Raw genomic sequence first — 22,075 nt, forward strand, 5'->3', positions numbered from 1 at the left:
TGAACCCGCTACAGAGGGCCTCTGAAAGCCAGAAGAAAACAGGAAACAACCTTGAAACCTGCCACAGAGGGCCTCTGAAAGCTTCTGCAGTATAGACTGTCAAAGCAGATGCTAAGCCTGATGGCCAACCGATGGGCAGAGTGAATGGAATTTTATGTAAGAAGTGGGAAATAGTAAGAGCTGGAGGGGACGGGAACTCCACAAGCAGAGAAACAGAACAAGATAATTTGAACACAGGGAACTTCCCAGAGACTCATACTCCAACCAAGGACTATTCGTGGAGATGACCTGGAACCCCTGGAGAGGTGTAGCCCATGGCAGTTCAGTGTCCAAGTGGGTTACATAGTAATGGGAAGAGGGACTGCCTCTGACATAATCTGATTGGCCTGCTCGTTGATCACCTCCCCATGAGGGGGGAGCAGCCTTATCAGGCCACAGTAGAGGACAATGCAGCCACTTCTGATGAGAACTGAAAGACTAAGATCAGAAAGAATAGGAGAACCTCCCCTATCAGTGGACTTGGGGAGTGGCATGCATGCAGAAAGGGGAGGGAGGGTGGGATCGGGAGGGGAGGAGGGAGGGGCTTATGGGGGGATACAAAATGAATAAAGTGTAATTAATAAAAAAGTAAAAAAAAAAAAAGAAAAAGAAAAAAAGAAAAATAAATAAAAGAAATAAGAATGCTCATGTGGTAGCAACCAATATGGAGCCATACTCTGAAGAATAAAATAAGAATTATTAAAAAGCAAACACATTCTCTAAATAAGGCAAGTTTTCTGGGCTTTTGAATGTTGTTATAGCTACAATATGGGCTATCAATTCACATATAGAACATAAAATTGTGCATGCTGGCTTCTTCTGTACATTAGTACAATTTGATGTAGGGAATATTAAAATGCTGTAAATCAGGCAAAATTGATGTAGGCATAACTAATCTTATAATTTTCAGAAAAGGATTTGAGATTTAATTAAGTCCTTAAGGAAATAGAGATTCATACTGAGGGAGTGTAGTGGCAGAGAAGGTAAAAATGAGATTACTCATAAAAGGAAGAATAAAAATTTAGCCTGATGATGAAAGCAGAGAACTCCTGATGCAGAAGAGTTAAATTTGGATGGGTAACTTGGTCCATTGAGAGTTGCTGCACATATGACATAACTGTTCAGATTTGCATCAACAAGTATATTTAAGACAAAAAATGAGACCTTCAAGCATGGAGGGTGATTATGAGAGCATTGGTTTAGAAGGTCCCTGCCTTTGTAGAGAACAGACATAGAAGGGGAAAGTCCAGTTGATGAAAAATAAGTGACTTCAGTAACCCATACATCATATGGATTACTTTAAAATTGACTGGGGCTGACATTTAGTTTGATTGTCTGACTGCTGTGTTATGAAGTTTGAAATTAACCCTGTCTAGTTAAAATCTCAAAAAAAAATATGAATAGAATGAATAGACATTCCACAGAGGAAGGACTGTGCTAGTGTATAAATTATCATCCTGAAGTCATGGCTGAAACGTATCTGCTGCTCATGTGTACATGGTGAATTGTATGGAAGGGAAAGTAAGCGTGCATTCAGCTTCTGCTCTTTTGCAGCCTAGGAATGTATTAAAGTAAACAAGGAAGAATTTCTCATTTCTCTCAAAAGTATTCAGTGAAAGGAAAGCCAGGTTTAGAGTGAAAAGACTTCTGTTGGAGGGTTACTTTACTGTTATTATTCATTCAGTCTTTATGAAAACGGCATTCGGTGAGCTACCTTTTCCTAAGTAGGCGAGATAAAACCTGGTAAGCTTACACTGTGAAGACTGCATGAATTAAACAGCATAGCATACACAGAAACCTACCTCCGTCCCTCTCTTCAGTGCTGGTAACGTGTACCAAGTAGTTCAAGGCAGAAAATGTACTTTTCCTTGCTTTATCATTTTTTTTCTGTATTCACATCATACTGTTTTCCCAATAGTACTCCTTTTTAATAATGGTAATTAAAAAATACTATTATTATTATTATTATTATTTATTACAATTTATTCACTTTGTATCCCAGCTGTATCCCCTCCCTCATCTCCTCTTGGCCCCACCCTACATAACCTATCATTTTATTTCTTTTTTCCCCTCATTTTCTTTTATTTTTTTGTGTTCACTTTTTGTCCTTGTTGTAACCCCATCTCTCTTACCCTCTCAATCCCACTGTCCTTCTATCTCCATTCTTCCTTCCCTTTTCCTCAGAAAAGAGGAACTCCCTTTCCCATCAAGTTGCACCAGGATTAAACTTGTCCTCTTCCCCTGTGGCCTGGCAAGGCAATCCATCAGAAGAAAGTGATTACAAACTGGCAAGTGAGTCCATCTCCAATGCAGTCCCCACTTCCCTTACCAGAAGACCCACATGAGGCCTAAAGCTACCCAGCTGCTAAATCTGTGTAGAGAGCCTAGGTCCAGTTCATGCATGGTCCTTGGTTGATGTTTCAGTCTCAGCAAGCCCCTCTGGGCCCTGGTTAGTTGGCTCTATTGATCTTCTTGTGGAGCTGCTGTCACCTCCAAGTCCTATTTTCTTCCCTCCCACTTTTCCTTATAACTCCCTATGCATCTCCCAATGTTTGTTCTGAGTTCAACATCAGTTTTGAGGGGTTGCTGGGTAGAGCCTCTCAGGAGACAGTTCTGTCAGACTCCTGTCTGGAAGTTTATCAGAGTATTGCTCATAGTGTCAGAGATTAGCACTCTGTGATAGAACAGGTCTTTGGTGGGACAGGCATTGTTTGAGCATTCCCTCAATCTCTGCTCTATGTTTATCCCTGCACATTTTATAGGCAGGGTAAATTTGGGGTCAAAGTTTTTGTGGATGGGAAATTTGTAGGCAAATGGAACTTGAAAAGACCATGCCAGATGAGGTAACCCAGACCCAGAAACACACCCATGGCATGTGCTCACTTATAAGTGGATTTTAGCCATATAGTACAGAATAAGCATAGCCTGAAGCACAGTCCCAAAGATGATAAGTAACACAGAGGATCCAAGGGAGGATGAATAAATCTCACTAGGAAGGGGAGATAGATTAGACAGAGGTAGTGGCTGAAGACCAGGGTCAAGGTATGAAAGGGGGCACAAAGAGATAAGAGGGTGGAGATAGGACCTGTGGAGAGCAAGGAAAAGAGGACAGAAGCCCTTGGAGAAATAGAAACTGAGGGTAGGAGTATTTTTGTGATAAGTGGAGACCTAAGTCAGGGTAGGCTTCGGGGAGAATTTGAGAGGTACTAAAGCTGAGACTTCTTATAGCAGAGGCCATAGAGACTGAGGAGAACACACTCTAGTCTTGTTTTCTTTCTCATCCTCAGCATTTTCGATTGTAATGTGCCCTCCCCCCCAATAGCTTATCAGGTTCTCCAATTTTGCAATTGGTCTGTTATATCTAATTCTTCATGAAACATGCTTAGTGGATTTTAAATATATTAATATGTTTATGTCATCTTTTAAATGAAATTTTTACTTTGGCCACGTATTCATGGAACAGAATGCAAACTAAATTGGTTTCTAATCTGTTCTTTGAACTTTTCAGTTTATCGGAATCTTCTTTATTTCTTCAACAACATTGACCTTTCTTGATTTCGCAAATACTTCCCACTTAGTATATCCTTTTACCTTTGTTGAAGGATTCCCTGTGCTGTCAGTATATCACCTTTGCTTTATTCCTTGAAAGTATCATCAAGAATCTTATTTTCAGTTTTATCCACTCAATCACGGTAAGTTGCTATGCCAAGACTCCACCACAAAATATGAACACACTTCAGTTTCAGCAAAGTGTAACTATTAGCTATTTTCTTGTCTTTATATGTGTTTCTCTTCTTCCTGTCACACCTCAGTAAAATGTTAATTATCAGAGTACAGACATGCACACATTACTCAGTAGCATTTCCCTGAAATTATACTGATCAAGTATTTGTTAAAGCAGGGATGCATGAGTGAATGGATCAGCTGACAAAGGCAGGGAGTAGACATATAAGACTGTAAACTCCACTGTTCCTGGGAACGTAGAACTGCCTGATGGCTTCTCAGCACCTAGTAGAGTCCCATTCCAACAGGAAGAATTACATCCATTTCTGAGTTGTTATTTGTCTGGTGTGCAGTTTCTTTTATAGAAGCCTTGATACACCCTAGAGCTGGGACATCACAGCAAAGTGGAGAGTGTTTCACTGTCTCCTTGCTCTTGCTTGCATGCTTTGTGTATGGAGAAAGAGAAGATTTTCCTCTTTTTCCCTTTTCATTTGTTATTATCCTTAGCAGCCCTGTTTGATGTTTGGCCAAACAATGCCCTCTGCTGTTTGTGCCTAAAATAACATGGCTGCCTCAAAAAAGTTCCTACTTAGGAGAAGCAGATTGTTTCCATGGTTTGCTTCATAAGACAAATACCTCAGAGTGGGGAGTGACGTTTACTACACTGGATCCAGCTATTGTTCTTTTCTTTTCTTTTCTTTTCTTTTCTTTTCTTTTCTTTTCTTTTCTTTTCTTTTCTTTCTTTCTTTCTTTCTTTCTTTCTTTCTTTCTTTCTCCCCCTCCCCTCCCCTCCCCTCCTTCCTTCCTTCCTTCCTTCCTTCCTTCCTTCCTTCCTTCCTTCCTTCCTTCCTTCCTTCCTTCCTTTCTCTATTTAATCAGAGGATAGTGGATAAGAAATTATATAGTCAGTAAGGGCAAATGCCCTTTAAAGGGCAAAGCCTCTTAATCATTGCATAATGTGCTTCACGGACCTATTAGGACCATTTTTCTTAAAATCCATGAAAGAAAATGGTTTCTCTGAGCTACTATAACAATCCAAAGCAGCACATTACAATTGATGAGCATATTAATGAGGCAGCCACAGCTCCAACTTTATCTTAGCAAGAAAAAGTAAACCTCATCTCAATCTAAAAGCACATACCCACAGTCACCTCCTGGCAAAGCTAAACATAAAATTAATTTGCTTTTTATTTCCCTGTTTGCTTGCCTTCTTATGATGCAAGGAAAATAAACATACCAGGCATAAGACTTCTGGCTCTGTGTGAATTCTTTTGATCATATCCACTCTTTGAGATTGATTATTTATGAAATATAAAATATTGATGACTGGGTTGGTTCTAAAATTATTTGGTAGGATTTTAGGTGTTCAGTACTATGTTTATATTTTCATAACAACTATTTGCCTAGCAAAATGCTTAGCCAAAGTGGGAGGGGGACCTCAGGACCTCAAGCCCCAAATTATTCATATTTCATTCTCTTGATTACACAGTCAGAATACTCCGTCTTTCAGAAACTTTCCAGCTTTCTGCTTGGTGTAGCATGAGCATCATCCTTTTTGCTTACACTAACACATTTAACACATGAAGACACTGTTCTTTCTCCTCTTTTCTTTTCTTGTTTTGGGGGGAGGGGGCTCATAATACACCAGATGATTACTGCATGTTATTCCTTTTCTCAAAGTTGTTATTTTCTTTTCATTTTCCTACAGTATTTGCTCACCATAATGTTTTTGCTTAAAGTAACTAAAATTAGTGAAAGGTGAGGAACTAGGCAAACAGTGTACAGATAAATCTACTTGATAAATATTTTTTTGGTCCTTTACTGAATGCACCCACTAGATGCCAGTAGCAATCTCAGTAGTGAAAATTACAATGTCTTCCAATCTTTTCAGACAGCCTGGGGGGGGGGGGCAAATCATTCCCATGAGAGCTAATGACTTAGCATGGCATGTGAGGTCCTCAATTCATGGTTCTGTACCATACTGTCTGCCAGATTCTTAACGCAATACCAGAGGAAATCTGTTTTTCATTCCACCGTGTCCTCCTACTTTTCCTCTTCAGATCTTTTATTCTTCTTTTGGCTTTGAATTCCTCACTCTGATTATTCCATTAAATTAAGGCCCAACTGCAACTGATTTACAATACCTGATTTTATCTCCTCATCACTCTTACTAACTCATCCTTCCCATAGTTGTAGGTAAAGCCAAGATTAAACTTACCAAATCTATTTATGCATGTCAGTGTTTGTCCAGGTGGTCATCCTATTTATTCCCAAGCTTCTTAAAAAAACAGAATTGGATTCTATCTAAGCATTCAGTAAATATTTGTTATTAAATTATTGATTATATACCATATTTTAAATTCTATTTTAAAAACAATGTAGAAGTAACGATTCCCAATAAATTCACTAGTGGGTTTCAAATCATGTGTGCACCCTTTGAAAGTATATGTGCCTTGTTTGTTTAAATGTGATTCTATAAGTATTTTACAAAGAAACTATCAATTTTAACATTACTCCCTCAGAGAATTCTGTGGTGCAAAAATGAGCAAGTGCTCTGCACAGAGAACTATTAGACAGCAGTACTTGAAGATCTTTTTCAGGTCTATCAATGATTTAGTGGATTGAAATCTCTCTGTGTGTCAATGTATGTTTGTAAGTGTGTTTTCTGTTGTATTGGGATGAGATATAGACTTTATTGAGTGAGAGATGGATTAAATCCAGTTCCTATACAAGTTTTCAGGAAAAAAAATATCTACAAAGAAAAGTTCATGGGATGTTGATAGCTGTGGTGTCATACATACTTAACTGTACACTTTAAACACCAACACTACAGTCAGTTTGTTATTCTATGTCACAATAAACAATAGACAAAAAAGCAATAGAAGAATCAAGATGCAGGAAGACAAAACAAGACCCAGGAGAATTTTCAATAGGGGAGAATGTGACCGTGTCTATTCTGGAACTTTTTTCACATGAGTGTTATTATTTTACTCAAGGGATATTTAATTTCTTTATTTATTTATCTATCTATTTATTTATTTATTTATTTATTTATTTATTTATATAAGTTCTCTATTTGCATCAAAAAGAAGAGATCATGAGATCTCATGTTTTTTTTTATTTTTTATTTTTATTTTTTTTGTCAAGACAGGATTTCTCTGTGTAGCCTTGACTATCCTGAAAATCACTCTGTAGATCTGTAGACCAGGCTGGTCTCGAATTCATAGATCAGCCTGCCTCTGCATCCAAAAAGCTGGGATGAAAAGCATGAGCTACTCAACAGATGTTTGCATCCACAGTTGCATTAAGCTTTGTGTATGTTTCAGGCTGTTGATAATGACCCTGACTGATGTCAAATGCGTAAATGTTGATGTTAATAATACTGGTGAAGGACAAAAATCTGATAAGAATAAATGAGAAAATTATATTAGTAGAAAGAATATGTCAGCAGCTTCAGTTTCCATCTATCAGAAGAATCCTTAAATAGGATCTTGAAAGAAGGATAAATTTCAGAAGACGGACACAGATTTTAGCCTCCCTGGAAATTAAATGAGATGAATCCCTTCAGACTTTGAGATTGAGCATAAGGGATGAGAAGGAAAAGACAAAAAATGAGTCCAAGCATCTTAGACTGTGCTAGCCAAAGTATAGAAAATTTTATTTCTCTTCATGGTTCTTTTCTGTTAGCCCACAGGAACTAAAAACACTTATATTTTATTTTATTATGCATGCAAACATCTGCCTATGTATATATGCACTCCAAAGTAATTAGTTTATCTATGGATCTCTCATATATGTGTGTGTATTTACTGAATATATATACACACACATGCATATATGTATATGTGTATATATATACATATACATATATGTAATTATTTTTTCCTTTCTGTCCCTGTCCAGGTAAGTTATAGATTTTGAAAAATCTAATAAGTTTATCTGGAACAAAAGTTGTTACGAAGACAGACATAGAAGAATCTAGTTTCAGAAAGTTGGTAATGCAGTTAATGGCCTTGGTGCCTATGCTTTCTTTGGATTGATGACTAGCTGGGAGGAATTGATAGTCATTAACCTCCAACTGCTCATTAATCCTTAGGAAATGCCTTGTGCCAAGGTCATCATTGCCTCCATAGGCTGAAAACAAACAAACCAACAATAGCACCCAAAAGGCATATGGATTTTTGTAATGAGTAATGCAATTTAAATTGCCATGTGAGGCAATCTTAATAGAATAAATAGCATGCATACAGAGTCAGATTGTAAAACCACCTTCCCGTGTCTTGCTTGGTACTTACTTCCTTGTAAGTACATAGCCCTAAATTTCTTAGACAATAACCAACTAAACACACATACACACACACATAATATATTATATATATATATATATATATATATATATATATATATATATATATTCCCTAGCAAAAATCATTAAAGATGTAGAGGATTCATTTTATGGTAGTGTTTTGAGAAAGAAAATTCCTAAAGTTCCCTTAAGCTCTGTTAATATATGTCTGAATATGCTTACTAACACATCACCTAGAGGGAATTCCTACAATTCTGTAAATCTCCTTCATTGATCATTTGAAATAGAACACTAAAACAAACCTACCATAAAAGTTTGAGTCAGAAACCAATGCCACATCCTCACTGAATGCATGAGTGTGTAATTAGAGGATAGTTAGTAGTTCAGAGAGAATCAGCAGGGTTTGTGCAGTCAGGAAGTCCATGCACACTTGAGCTATAGTGGCATATCTTCATTTGCATGAGAAAAGCCTGGAATTCCAAGGCAGAGACACACAGACATTGCCCTTCTGTAATTAATGTTTATTGAGTGCCAACTGAGCGCCAGGCAAAGTTCTCACCTATTGTTGCTTAGGCCTACATATCTTCTGTTAAGGGTTTTATAGCATACTATAATTGACAAGTGACTGTCCAAGGAGTTACAAATCTCTATAAGGTTTTAACAGCATTATAGCTGCAATACTGGCAAAAAAGATAAGAATTGAGACAAAAACGTAGTTTAAAAATAAATACCATTTAGGGGCAACCACACGAAGATAAATATGACCACAGGCAGAAGATGGCATGAGCTGAATCTATTAGTGATATCTAGTGGGGTGTGGTGGAGTATCAAATAGGAGTGAAATAATACCAAGTGGTGAAGAAACACACACAGTGTGGCATATTCTGTATAAAAGGGGTTGAAAGAACTTGGTTTGTCTCTGTGTCCAAAGAGATAAGGAGCTGAGGGGAGGATATTTAGGGTAAAGCAAGGCAGGAGTAGTGTGTAGTATCTGGGAATAGGAAACTAACAGTTTCCTCCATAAAAACCTCTGAAACAAAGATGGTCTGAACTAGGTGCGATGATCTTAATACACAGCCTGATTATATCATGTTTATTATGCCATGATTTTCCCATATCTAACTTGGAAGTTTGGCTTCATGGACTCATGTGTCTACGTCTTCACCACTCACAGGTCACTGTCATTAGATGTTCTGACTTGTGTGTAATTCCTTGTCTAAAACACAGAAGTAGCAAGTCCTGGATATCTGGTTCAGGCTCTTAGTGAATCTGGAAGCCACAAGTTTTCCAGTTCACCATGACTTAGGGGTTTAATAAATTCACTAAAATGACCCACAGCAGCCTGATAAGGAAACTCTTTAATTGAGTCTGTGTATATGAGATCCAAGCAAGGGGAGGAAACAGAAGAGACTCTTTCTGTGATTTCCAGGCAACACATTTAGTCAGAATGCAGATAACGGGGATGGCCTCCTAATTGGAACTAGAAACTGTTTTCAAGTAACCTCAACCCTGTTAACAGTGCATAATGAAGAAACCTTGGCGATGACAAGTCAGATAATGGAAATGACTGGAATCCGTGATTTCTTTGTTTCACCTTAATGACCACAAAAGGGAACCATTCAGCAAATGCAGACATCTGAAAATTAGATTCTTATTTATTGTTTTTAAGGCAGACCTACTTTTATGTTAGTCTTAGGTTGTACGTATTGGAACTGTGTTCCCCCACTGCACAGCCCTGTATTTGCTCTCAAGTTACCATGGAACCTTGCAAGCCAAGGACTTGGTTCTAATATTAATGAGCTTCAGTTAACACAATCCCTCACAAAGTAAAGTATTTTTCTGTATTCCTGTGCCTCTAAGGCACATTTTGCAGTAAATATGCCACGAGAAACAATTAGACATGTGCATGAAAAGCATTAAATAACCAAGTACAGCTCGGCATCTGGAAGGGACAAGGAATAAAGAGGCCAGAGTATGCTGCCCTTTGAATCATCAGTAGTTAACCTACTTTTCTTACTTTAGATAAAAATTCCTTCTTGGTTTCTTCTCCCACCATCTGTCTTTGTTCTCTGAAGGATTCATTTTTAAAAGAATGATTCAGTTTTAAAATGAGCCAGAGGGTGGGGAGGATCACTATATAATGCTGTCTCCGGGATATGACATGGCAATTATAGACACATAATAGCCGTGATCATCTGCACAGGACATGCAAAGTACACACATAAACATGCACATACCTATTACACACATGCACACGCATGCATACACACACATACTAGACAGAGAACAAAAAAAGAGAGAGAAGTGGGACTGCTGTCTGGTTGGGAGAAATTAAGTGGGTCAAAAGCTGTGGGAGGAGAAATGAGATAATGGAGGAGAGGAATGTATTCACAATACATTGCATACACACGAGCAACAGAAAAGAAATAAAAAGTGTTTCATAAAGCCCAAGCAGAGTTGAATATGTATATTCAAGATACTGGGTGGAAATAATGCAACTCAACTTTCTCTACCCTTTTTAAACAATGTGTGATTTATTTCTATGCCAAGTGCATAAGAGAAAGATAAAGGTTAATAAAAAAAATGTGAGTAAAAATTTCCACTAAAAGTAAGGAAATGATGGTGTGACTGTCACTCCTGATACCCTGTTCCCACTTTCAAAGCTGCAACTACCATATGAACAGGGACAGATCAGACATGCAGATAGATGCAAAATCCTGTCAGTGTGATGGGATATAAAGTTCTATTAAAACATTTCCACAAACATTTCTGTAATGATTTTCCATGTGTTTCTTTCATTTTCCTTAAAGTTTTCATACTTTGAGAATTTCATGCATAAATAAACTATATTTATTCCTCTTCTACTCCTGTGTCTCTCTTCTGTAGCATCCTCTGCCTCTCCTCTGTAGCTCTTCCCACTTTCCCCACCAACCTCTATGACTTCTTCTTCTATGATCATTATTGTGAAACCTACCCAGGCCAATTAGTATCACTTATATGCACATGTGGTTAGGACTGACTACTTGACCACTTGGAACTGGATACTCTATAAGGAGCGTTTCTCCCTGGTGACATTATTTTTCACTCAGCAGCAATTGAGTGCCAGTAGCTCTCCATCAACAGTGGGCCCGGTTTTTCTATGACTATTTTGGCATATCAACTGGTGTTGGTTACAGTAGAAGAGAACAATTTCAGGAGGTATTCGTACCTCTTAAAATATACATACATACCAAGTTATTTACTAATTAGCACAGAAACAACAAAGTGGCTGCCTTTCACTCATGAATGACAAATTAGAAGCCTTTGTTTATAATTAATTTTCATCTAAGATATTTCTTCCAAAAAATAATACAGGACTATCTTAATGAGGCAGGTACAGGCACACAGCCGTAAAAGAAGTACCAATATTCTACAAAAATGGTAATACTGTAGGAAAATGTCTCTGCTGGTAAATCCTATCTACTTGTGTTTTCTCATGGGTGAGTATCTTGATGATGGTTGACAAGCAACCATTTTACCAGGAGTTGACTCTTATCAAAATTAGTCCTAGCTGTACTTTTTCCCCTTTTTCATCACAATAGTTCTTTTTTTTTTTTGGTTTACCCATTTTATTGATACAATTGCAATTGCTCTACTTTGAATCCAAAGATATGTTTTACACAGTGGACCCTTTTCCCATAGTTAGTATTAAATTTTATAAAAATAGTTCTTCTTAATTCTCCATTTATCCAGTATCATCTGCAAATGATACATAAACTATTTGATTTATAAAAAGAAAAAAATGTATTTTTTTCTCATTATTTTTTTTCAACCAGCAGTACTTATTCATATTTCCATGAAAAATCAACACCCTGTCCATTCTGTGGTTTCACTTCCTTCTCCCTTCAAATCAAGGAGAAGGGTCTGATCACAGCTCTAAGAGAGATGAACATAGCTGTCTTCTTTCTCCTTTGCCTTCTGCCCTACAAAGCGGCTTCCTCTCACCTTCACTAGAAAGGTGAGTCTTAAGTCATATCAGGTGCAGGTTAGCTCTTAACCTCTTGAAAGAGAATACCTAAATTAGAAATAATGAATTTGAGACTTTTACCTTTGAAAAGGAACAGGATAAAGTCATCTTTCTCAGGATATTTTGATTGTTTATTTTTAGCAATGCTGAAGCTCCATTTTTTTTATCCTACTCATTATCCTGCCATTTTATTCGTGTTAAGTTAGTTTATGAATCATGAGATTACTTTAAATGGTAGGTATTAAGTTGAATTTGGAAAAAAAAAATTATTTTTACTTTGAAACCATATTAAAAAGGGAAAGCAATAAAAAAGTGGGGAGAATGAGACTGACAGAAATTAAAGCCCACAGTGCATGTATCGGCCAAAGTTAAGTAGTAATATATATATATATATATATATATATATATATATATATATATATATATATATATATATATATATATACACATATTCCTGAACAGTTCCAAAGAGTAAACTCATAATCCTGTCATAGAGGTGAGGAAGCAAATAGTGCAAGTTTGACGTTTATACCCAGTGGGACAATGAGTGATTAAAACTTTGTCTGTGTAAACCTCCCCCTTGAACTGCTGTAATGTGTTTACATACTACCAAATAGCTACATAAACTTTGCATAGAAGATTTACCACTTTTGCAACTTGTTTAATAAGGCATGGAGAAAGACTAGTAGCATCATTTACTGCTGCATTCATTAGTCATCTTTCTACCACCACCTCAGCTGTGGTTCAACCAAGAACCTAGGGTTTGTAAGTTCAGACAGGCCTTGAACTTACTCTGTAGATCAGGCAGGCAATGAACTTGAGACTACCTTGACTAAGCCTCCTGAGAAGCTGGGGTGACACAGGGCAAAGTTGCATTATCATCTTTATTCTTATTAATACCCCATGTCTTAGAGTGTTCACATTCATGTTCTTATTGATAAATATGGCACATTTCCATACCTATATAAGTTGTTATAATCAGTCTAGATGGGGTCTAAATTTGTATCACCAGCTTTACTGTTTTTGGGTTGACAAAACAAACAAACAAACAAACAAACAAAAATCCAACAAAGTTGCTGGCACCTGATAGTTCCCTTTTTTTTTTTTCTTTCTCAGATCAACAATTCTATTTTCTTGGATTGTTATGAGCAAAATGTGTGGCTCTGCTCCATTATGAACGTTGAGACTGAGAAGAAATTTTCACCTCCCTTGAATAAATAAAGGAAAAGTCACAGCTAGAGAAGAAAGTGCATCTTGATACATGCACCAGAAACTTTCAACCAGCAGTCAAAGGTTCCTTCCTGCCAGCATGTGTTACATTGGTAAACTTCACTCTCAATTCTTTTTAGTTTTGAAGAAAAGCATTTCCAGCTAATAACACAATTACACTTAAGTATCAGGGTCAATTTTAGTATTATTGCATTTGTTAAATCTAACTGAGTCCAAATTACTTCCTCAATGCTAATAAGAGACAGAGGAGGACAGAGAAGGGAAAAGGCAGGGGGTGGAAGAGGAGGATGGGGGTGGGGAGCAGGAACATGGGGAGGAGACTTGGGACAAGGGAAGTTTTCAAAGGTTTGCTAAAACAAAGAAGATTCTCATACAGAATGCTGGAGAAGTTAACAGAGATATCAATGCTCCATATAGTTTCAAGCCCAATTAATGTCAGTTAAACTTGCTGCCCATGGTTTCTATGGAAACCCCTTAAGTTAAGAGTGGAGCACAGGCATTTTGGACTGCAATCCACAAGCTGTTTATTTAATCATAATGAAACAGGAGACTGTTAAGGACAATACTATTATCATACTGATAGCATGTAGGATTCAACAAATAGATTTTGTAAAATAAAAGGCAGATTAAAAAAAAAGTTGTTAGTGCCATATGAGTAGGCGCCTTGTATTTACAGGATTTCACACATTATTTCCCTCAGGCTCACCCCAAATTAGCCAAATGACATTCATTGAAAAGAGAGTTCTTCAGAGGTTCCATGCCAATTATACACCCCCTACGCCCAGTGAACAAAACCAAGGTCACAGCATATTTTCAATTAAACCCAAGATAGTACCAAAGTGCAGCACAGCTGGAAAAGCCAGCACATTATTACCCCATAGATCATTTGTGAGCAATGAATAGGTCTCCAGCGCTTTTCTGTTTTATAGGCATTTGAATATAAAAATAAAGGAAATAGCTTCAGATCAGCCTTTACCTTCCAAAATAAACAAACATTTTTAGGGCATTATGCCTTGTGGCCTGAGGAATAAATGATTGGAAATCATCAGAATTTCTGTCTCCTCTTTAATTTGGCCACAGAGAACCATCTGACTGATGGATTTACTCATTGCCTCCTTCCACTAAGCAAATATGTCGTTTTCTTATGTACACTGTCAGTCCCTGTGCTAAGGCACAGGAAGGCAGGAAAATCACCTGCTATCCCCTTCTTTAATAATGCACTTTCCCTAGAGTAATAATTCACTGATTTGGTCACTACACAGTAATAGGGGATGAACATGATTTGTAAGCACTGGATAAAGCACCCCCCCCCCAACACACACCAAGAAGATTACAATTTAGTGAGACACAGAGACACATAATCATAAGGAAAGTGTCAGTATCCTGCCTGCTGCGTCCTATCCTTATGCCTCTGTAAGTATGATCATCATCTGTGGGTGCTGTGGTGGTGGAAAGTAAAGGAGTGTGTGTGTGTGTGTGTGTTGTTATGGCTGTTCAGAGGAGGAGCTAAGGAGGGTATAGCAGGGCTGTTCTCAGAGGGGTGTCACATAAGCAGCTGTCCATACCAAAACCTATGCAAAGTATTTATTCTGTACAATGTACCAAAGAAAGGGGATTTTACAAGAGAAGCTAATATCAAAGTCAGCTATCTCTGAAGTTAAATCAGAAACCATGAAGCCTGTTTTAAATTAGCAAAGGGAAACCGATGCAAAATCAGCAAATGAGACTCAGTGGATAGGCTGTTTCTGCTATATGGTAGCATTAAAAAAAAAAAAATATTCCGACCTTTTTTGTAGTGGCTAGACTTCCTACAAATTACTGTAGAGAGGGAAGTTTGTCAGTGCTGTTACCGGATTTGACAGCATATAATGAGCCACTTCATGTTAGCTGCTGTTATAGTGCTCAGCATATTGTGAGAACCATTTAGTATAAATCATCACCCACCTTGTTCTCCATTGGGGTCTCAATGCAGTAAATAGGCAACGTGTTTGCCAACCTAAAAAACAAAAACAGGACATAAAGCATGTCCATTAGAACAATTCAGTGCATTTCTTGATCTGCCATGACCAACAACACAGATAACTACTGGTGACAATATTTATTGAATCACCATTGTATTTTAACACAGCTCTGGGCAGAAAGCCAATGCAGCTATTTTAACCACTGGACATTTGAAATAATGCACTTTTTTAAATAACAATAAAAACATGCACTTGGAATCAGATCTGCAGTCCACACTTGGTTTTTACTTATTAGATTCATGAGCTTAGGCACTCACCTTTCTCTTATGGGCAGGTAAGAGTTCAACAGTATGCAATCATTAATGCCAAATGACATGCTAAAAGTTGGGCATAGGCATCTGTTGCAAATTTTATTTGGGTATTTCTTTTAATCTATGTTAGAAAAACAAAGAAAGATAGAAAAAAGAAAGAAAAGAAAAAACATGTATTTTTTTTTAAAGTACTATTATGCAGATAGGACAGAAATTAGAATCAAAGACCGAGAGGCACTCAGTATATGAAACAATAGGACACCAGGAGACAGAATCTATGTTTCTTCTAAAATAATTAAAAAAAAATAAATGCTCTTTAGTACCAACAATTACAGTAATTTAATCTCAACTTTGGAAATATATTTGGTGTAGAAAAACTGTACTGACATGAAACTCAGGCAACTCTACCTAGGGAAATCACACAATTAGAAATCAAGCTCAAACACTGGAATGGATATTGACAACATCAAGAATTCTCCTGGTAGTGGGAGAGAACACTGGGAAGGGGTAGGTGGCAAGTATTTAAACCTTCAAGTAATGAGGAGGAAATGAAGAAGAGAACTTTGGCTAGCTTGAACAAGAAGGTGATAGTAGCCAGAGCAGCCTGATAGCTCAAGAGAGGGAGTCTCAAATCTGGCTATTTTAATTGCGTAATGGCTTCCTTTGGAACAAACAATAAAAGTAAGCACTGTTACAAGGTAATATACTACTACTGGCCAACATTATCATTAAGCAAATAAAACTGAATTTAATTGAAAGAGAGCTTAGTGATAGTATGTAAATTTTATATTATTAATCTGAAAAACAAGTAAACTCAACTTTATGAGACTTGCTAACAAGTCTTAGTTTTGCAAGAGGTTATTATCTATTTTTCCATAGGGCACATAAAGAATGGCATGCAAGTTGATGGACATGGTATGAACAGTACGTACCCTGAGAAAAGTGCAGGAGACAGCAAGAATAATGCAAAGGGAATAATACACACACACACACACACACACACACGCGTGTGTGTGTGTGTGTGTGTAAAGAGAGCTGACATTTATTGTTGAATCAAGTAACCGATTCTCAACATATTCATCAAAATTCAATAGTATTTGACATAGTAACTATTATTCTGTACTTTGTGAAAAACATCCCATGCTTGACTCCTAGAAAGCCAGCCTTTTCATTTTCCTTCTTCTACATGGTGACTGCTCTGTGCCTGCTACAAATGGACTACAGAATCCCAGAGTGCCACAGTGCTATACTACTGAACTTATTATTTATCTATAGTCACAAACTAAGCAACCCTGGCTAAGAAACATTGGCTTTAGATTACATATAAACGCTATTTAAAAATATAAAATTTAACTAGCTTTCATACTAGTATAGTTAACCACTTTTGTAAGCCCATCACTTGAAAAAAATCACAATTAATGTGCTCACTATAAAACAGTACATTTTAATAAAACAGTTTTCACCCTGAAAATATTTTAATAGTAGCGATGTACCTATTTATTTATGCAATAAAATATGTACAAAGCATTATGGTGAGACCATTGATTTTATTAGTAACTCAGGCCATAGTCACACTTACCTTTCATGTCTCATACCTCTTATCTTTGTTTTTTATCTCTTCTCTGTTAAATCTAACACCTCAATGTTGTTAACCGTACATATCAAGATTCTAAACACTTTTAGGTAATTCCTTAACTATCTACCAATCCCTTTCCTTTTCCTTTGCATAACTATGCTGTTCTATAGCTTGCTCCAATAGGTATACTCTTTGTTTCTATTGTTATCGTCTTCAGTCTTTTCTCCAAACAGAGACATAATCCTGTTAAAATGAACATTGGATTGTGTTTTCCTCTGTTCAATGCTCCGTATCAGTGACCTTCTATTCAATAAGGCTGCTTGTATTCTGCATCACCTCTACTTCTCTGATCCTGTCCTCCTGTCTGGATTGTTCTTCCTATTTGGCCACATGTCTTACCACATTTCTATTAACCTACCAAGCATGCTAACTTTACCTGAAATTTCCTTCACAAGATCATGCAGGAGCTTCAAGGCACTTGGTGTGACCATTCCAGTTAATGTTTTGTTTAAGTTCAAGAGCCTACTACATTTTACATATTCAGAGCCTTCTTCCCTGCCCATGCTATCTGACACCCACCCATTACTGTATTCTCTACCACTTATTCAACCTTACATGTCATTTCAAGTCAGAACTGTTTTCAAGAGGAAAGGAGGAATTTCTGTAGTGAATCATGCCAATTTTCTATGAAGTTTATGAACATATTCTTGTCTCTAATGTAAAAAAAAAAGAAAATTACATTTACTGAGCCACTGATCGCTTATTAATGAATATCTCTACAACTACACACCTGTAATGACAGACAATGCATTTCATTCTATATGCTACACAAGCCACTGACTGCCCAGTAAGTATGTGCTCCATAAATGTTCTTGAATCAGGGAATTAATAAAATCAATCATTTAATAACATATATGTATATGTATATGTAAAAAGCAATAGCTGAAAATAGGCTGAGATTTTGAACTGAAATTTGGTTACCAGAAATTTATTACAGAGTACTTAAAAAGTGATATATTGAAAGGTCAAATATTTTAATTTTTACTATATTTTATATAGGTTATTTTTGAGAACATGATATATTTATATAATATATTAACATAATTATAATGTAATTGTCCTCCTTCTCTTTCCTGCCTCCTACCTTTCCATATATTACCTTCTTGCTCTTTTAAAAATTCATGGCCTTCTTTTTTTTATTAATCATGACTCAAACTTGAATTCTAATGATAAATCTAATGATATTAGCAATATTTGTTTTAATTTTGTGGAAAATCCTTTCACTTTCTTACTACTTGTGGTGTTTAGCAACCAAGTTAATAAAGAGGCAATACATTGATGGTAATCAAAAAATGTTCTATATTCAATATTTGCTCAATTCAGCAATTAAAAAATAAAGGGGTCTTACTGCTAAGTTGACTTGTAGGTTTTTCCTCAAGCACAGAGCTGAGAAATAACCCATTTGCCTCAATGTGACATTATAGCCACTGGTGCCAGACCTCTTTGTTTCGTAAGGTCAAATCATCCATAATTTTTTTTCTCAACTATCACAACTCAAATGTAATGTCTTACTTTATCTATCTATCTATCTACCTACCTATCTATCTATCTATCTATCTATTGGTGACCGGGTCCTTTCACATGTGACTTATTCAGAGAAGACTTCTAAATACTTGCTTATAATTTATTTCCACTGTATTCTTTACATTTTGCCTCTGATTACTCTGATAACCAAGACTATCTCCCCTTAAAAACATATACATTGCCACAGCATATATGCTTTGTGTTCACTTTAAAATGGTGTTTTTAGTTGAAGTTAAAAGGTATCTACTATGAATGACTGTATATATACTACCCATTCATTTCTATAGCAGATAATGCTGTGTCAGACCAAGGTGTGTAAATATAAGAGATGGTTCACACAGAGTGCTCTTTATTTTTATATAATAGCATCAGGTTGGTCTATGGCCTAAGTAACCTGAAACTCTACTTTGAAAGGACATATGATAGCTGTGGCTTTATCTTCATGAGTGTATTTTCATGAGTGTAGTGATAAAGACTGGATCAGGACCAGCTGAGTCATAAGTGACTTATCTTACCACTCACACAAGAGAAGATAAATGACACAAAGTAAAACATCGTGAATTATAAACAGTAATTTCACATTTATGTCCACTGGCCCAAACACCCTGTGGATCTTCTCCCTGACTTGACTGTGCTTTCTTTTCAAAACACTGAACAATAACAACAGAGATCTTAGGGGAAAGTGAGATGAAAAATGCTAAAGCCTTTTCTCTAACATTGGCTACCCTGTGAGAGGAAACCTCAGAAAACCATTTCTCAGGGAACTCTGAACTGTCTGTGGCCTCAGAATCAGATTTCCTTGTGTCTCTGGCTGTTATCATTAAGCTAATGTCATAAAAGAGTCACAAAGAGTCCCCAAGGCTGATTCACTGGAATGTTCTCTAGCCTGTGGAAAAGTCAAAAGATTTTAGTTTTATCAAATTTAGAAAACTTCCAGTTTTTCACCCAAGGTCCTTTTGATTATTGTTATTCTGTGATATTATTTATTCAACTCAGATGATATGTACACTACACCCTAATTTTTTGGCTGAAATTAGGACAATGGCATAATGTTTATTTTCTAAATTTATTATGATTATTACTATTACTATTATTATCATAAATTACAATTTATTCACTTTGTATCCTGGTTGTAGCCACTTCCCTCATCTCCTCCTTGTTCCACCCTTCCATCTTCTTCTCCCTCTCATGTTACTCCCCTAGTTCACTGATATAGGAGGTCCTCCTCCACTACTATCTGACTCTAGCCTTTCAGATCTCATCAGTACTGTATGGCTCTCCTTTCTCTGTGGCCTAGTAAGGCCACCTCACCAGGGGGAGGTGATCAAACAGCAGGCAATGGAGCTCACACCAGAGACTGCTCCTGCTCCCTTTACTAGGGTTCCCCCATGAAAATGAGCTACCTAGGAGCTACATATGAGCAGGGGATCTAGGTCCTTCATTGCTGCTGGGAATGTAAACTTGTAAAACCACTTTGGAAACCAATTTGGCACCTTCTCAGAAAATTAGGAATAGTGCTACCTCAAGATCCAGCTATACCACTCCAGGGCATATGAAGAAGGGCACCCTAAAGGGCACCCTAAAGAAGCTCCACCATTCAACAAGAACATTTCCTCAGCTATGTTCACAGTGGCATTATTTGTAATATCCAGAATCAACCTAGATCTAAACAACCTAGATGTCCCTCAACTAAGGAATGGGCACAGAAATTGGGATACATTTACCTAATGGAATACTACTCAGCAATTAAAAACAAGGAAATTATGAAATTTGCAGGCAAATGGATGGAACTAGAAAAGATCATCCTAATAGAGGTAACCCAGAAGCAGAAAGACATACATGGTATATACTCACTTATAAGTGGATATTACCCATATAATATAGGATAAGCATACTAAAATTTATAGTCCTAAAGAAGTTAAACAAGGAGGAACCTAGGAAGGAGGCTTAGTCCTCATCCAGAATGGCAAACAGGGAAGACATTAGAAATAGGAGAAGACAAGGAAAAGGACAGGAGCCTTCCACAGGGGGCCTCTGAAAGACTCTACCCAGCAGGTCATTGAAGCAGATGCTGAGACTCATAGCTAAGCTTTGGGCAGAGTGCAGGGAATTTTATGAAAAAAAAAAAAAAAAGGGTAGTTAGAAAGAACTAGAAGGGACAGGACTTCCACAAGGAGACCAATAAATCCAAAAAAAGCTGGGCTCAAAGGGTCCTGTAAAGACTGTTGAATTGGCTAAGATTGTCTTCTCTTTGTCACCTCCCACTGGCATAACATTTTTTAATCCTCTGACAAGAAATATAAGGTACAGATTGCATAATACCATCAGAAAGGAAGGGAAGCTGTATATCCCTTATAGCTATGTGAGGTGGGAGGTCCAGAGTGCCAGAGTGGTACTACACAGAGACATTGTTACAGAGAACACACAGGACTAAAAGAACTTACCACATTCAAACTTAAATCAACTCAGCACTTGACCCTGCTAGAAGGTCAAGTCCGCTTGATGGAATGCACTAGATAGAGCTTATTTCTAAATTATCGGACAGCTATGTATTCTCTTTGGCAAAGAAACTAACGGAGAGTTGTAATTTTTGCATCCACCTAGCTTTTTGCCAACATCCTTGGTCTTTCTTCTCATGTGCTGGTAGACTCTGAGTGCCACTCCTTTAGCCAAGACAAGTATTGACTCTTTATCTAAACTCGCTCTCATATTCAATCTCCTGTCACCATTGCCTCAGATTCAACTCCAGTCTTCTATTTGAAAAGTTATATTATACATACCATGCTACATCAGTTAAAATGTCTAATCTAATTTCAAGCTAACGTCTTTACATGTATGTCAAAATGCATTCAATAATATTTGTTCCTTCTCTACAAGTCGGCTGTATTGTTCTTGCTATTTTTATTGTTATCGTGCTGCAAGTGAAGAGCTGAGCTCCTGACTCACTCCTTGTATTTCTACTTCTACCAGAAAATTACCACACTAAGAGTAAGAATTGATTACCTTCATAATTTGCACTTCACCATGAAGTGAATGGTTGCCTAACACCAGAGAACATTCGAAAACTTAGGATTTTACAATGAGTTGGATAGTGCCATCTCAAATTATGAAACTTAACTTTTAAGGAGGTTAGATACATAATAAACAAAAGTATTCAATAATATATCACTCAGAGACAAGTACAAAGATGGAAATAAAAGATCGATGAAAGAGTTAATAACAAAGAGGAAATTTTAGTTTGATTTATTTGGAAAGATCCTTCAGAAAAGAGGTCATATAACTGCAAGAATGACAAGAAGAAATTCAGACATCAAATCATATGGGAGAAAAATATTCCAA

General features: G+C 37.0%; 1 protein-coding gene across 5 annotated transcripts in view; it reads right to left on the reverse strand.

The window, feature by feature from the left end:
- The window catches only part of Lrrc4c (leucine rich repeat containing 4C), a 1,364,812-nt gene that overhangs the window by 15,991 nt on the left and 1,326,746 nt on the right, over positions 1–22,075 (reverse strand). For all 5 annotated transcript variants that reach the window (XM_055599890.1, XM_055599907.1, XM_055599872.1 and 2 more), the window contains one exon: positions 15,249–15,300. The gene's annotated coding sequence lies outside the window, so the exon portion shown is untranslated. The remainder of the gene's footprint in view (positions 1–15,248; positions 15,301–22,075) is intronic.

Source organism: Psammomys obesus, unplaced genomic scaffold (assembly GCF_907164565.1).
Source record: "Psammomys obesus unplaced genomic scaffold, mPsaObe1.curated_primary_1811, whole genome shotgun sequence".
Taxonomy (NCBI): Eukaryota; Metazoa; Chordata; class Mammalia; order Rodentia; family Muridae; genus Psammomys; species Psammomys obesus.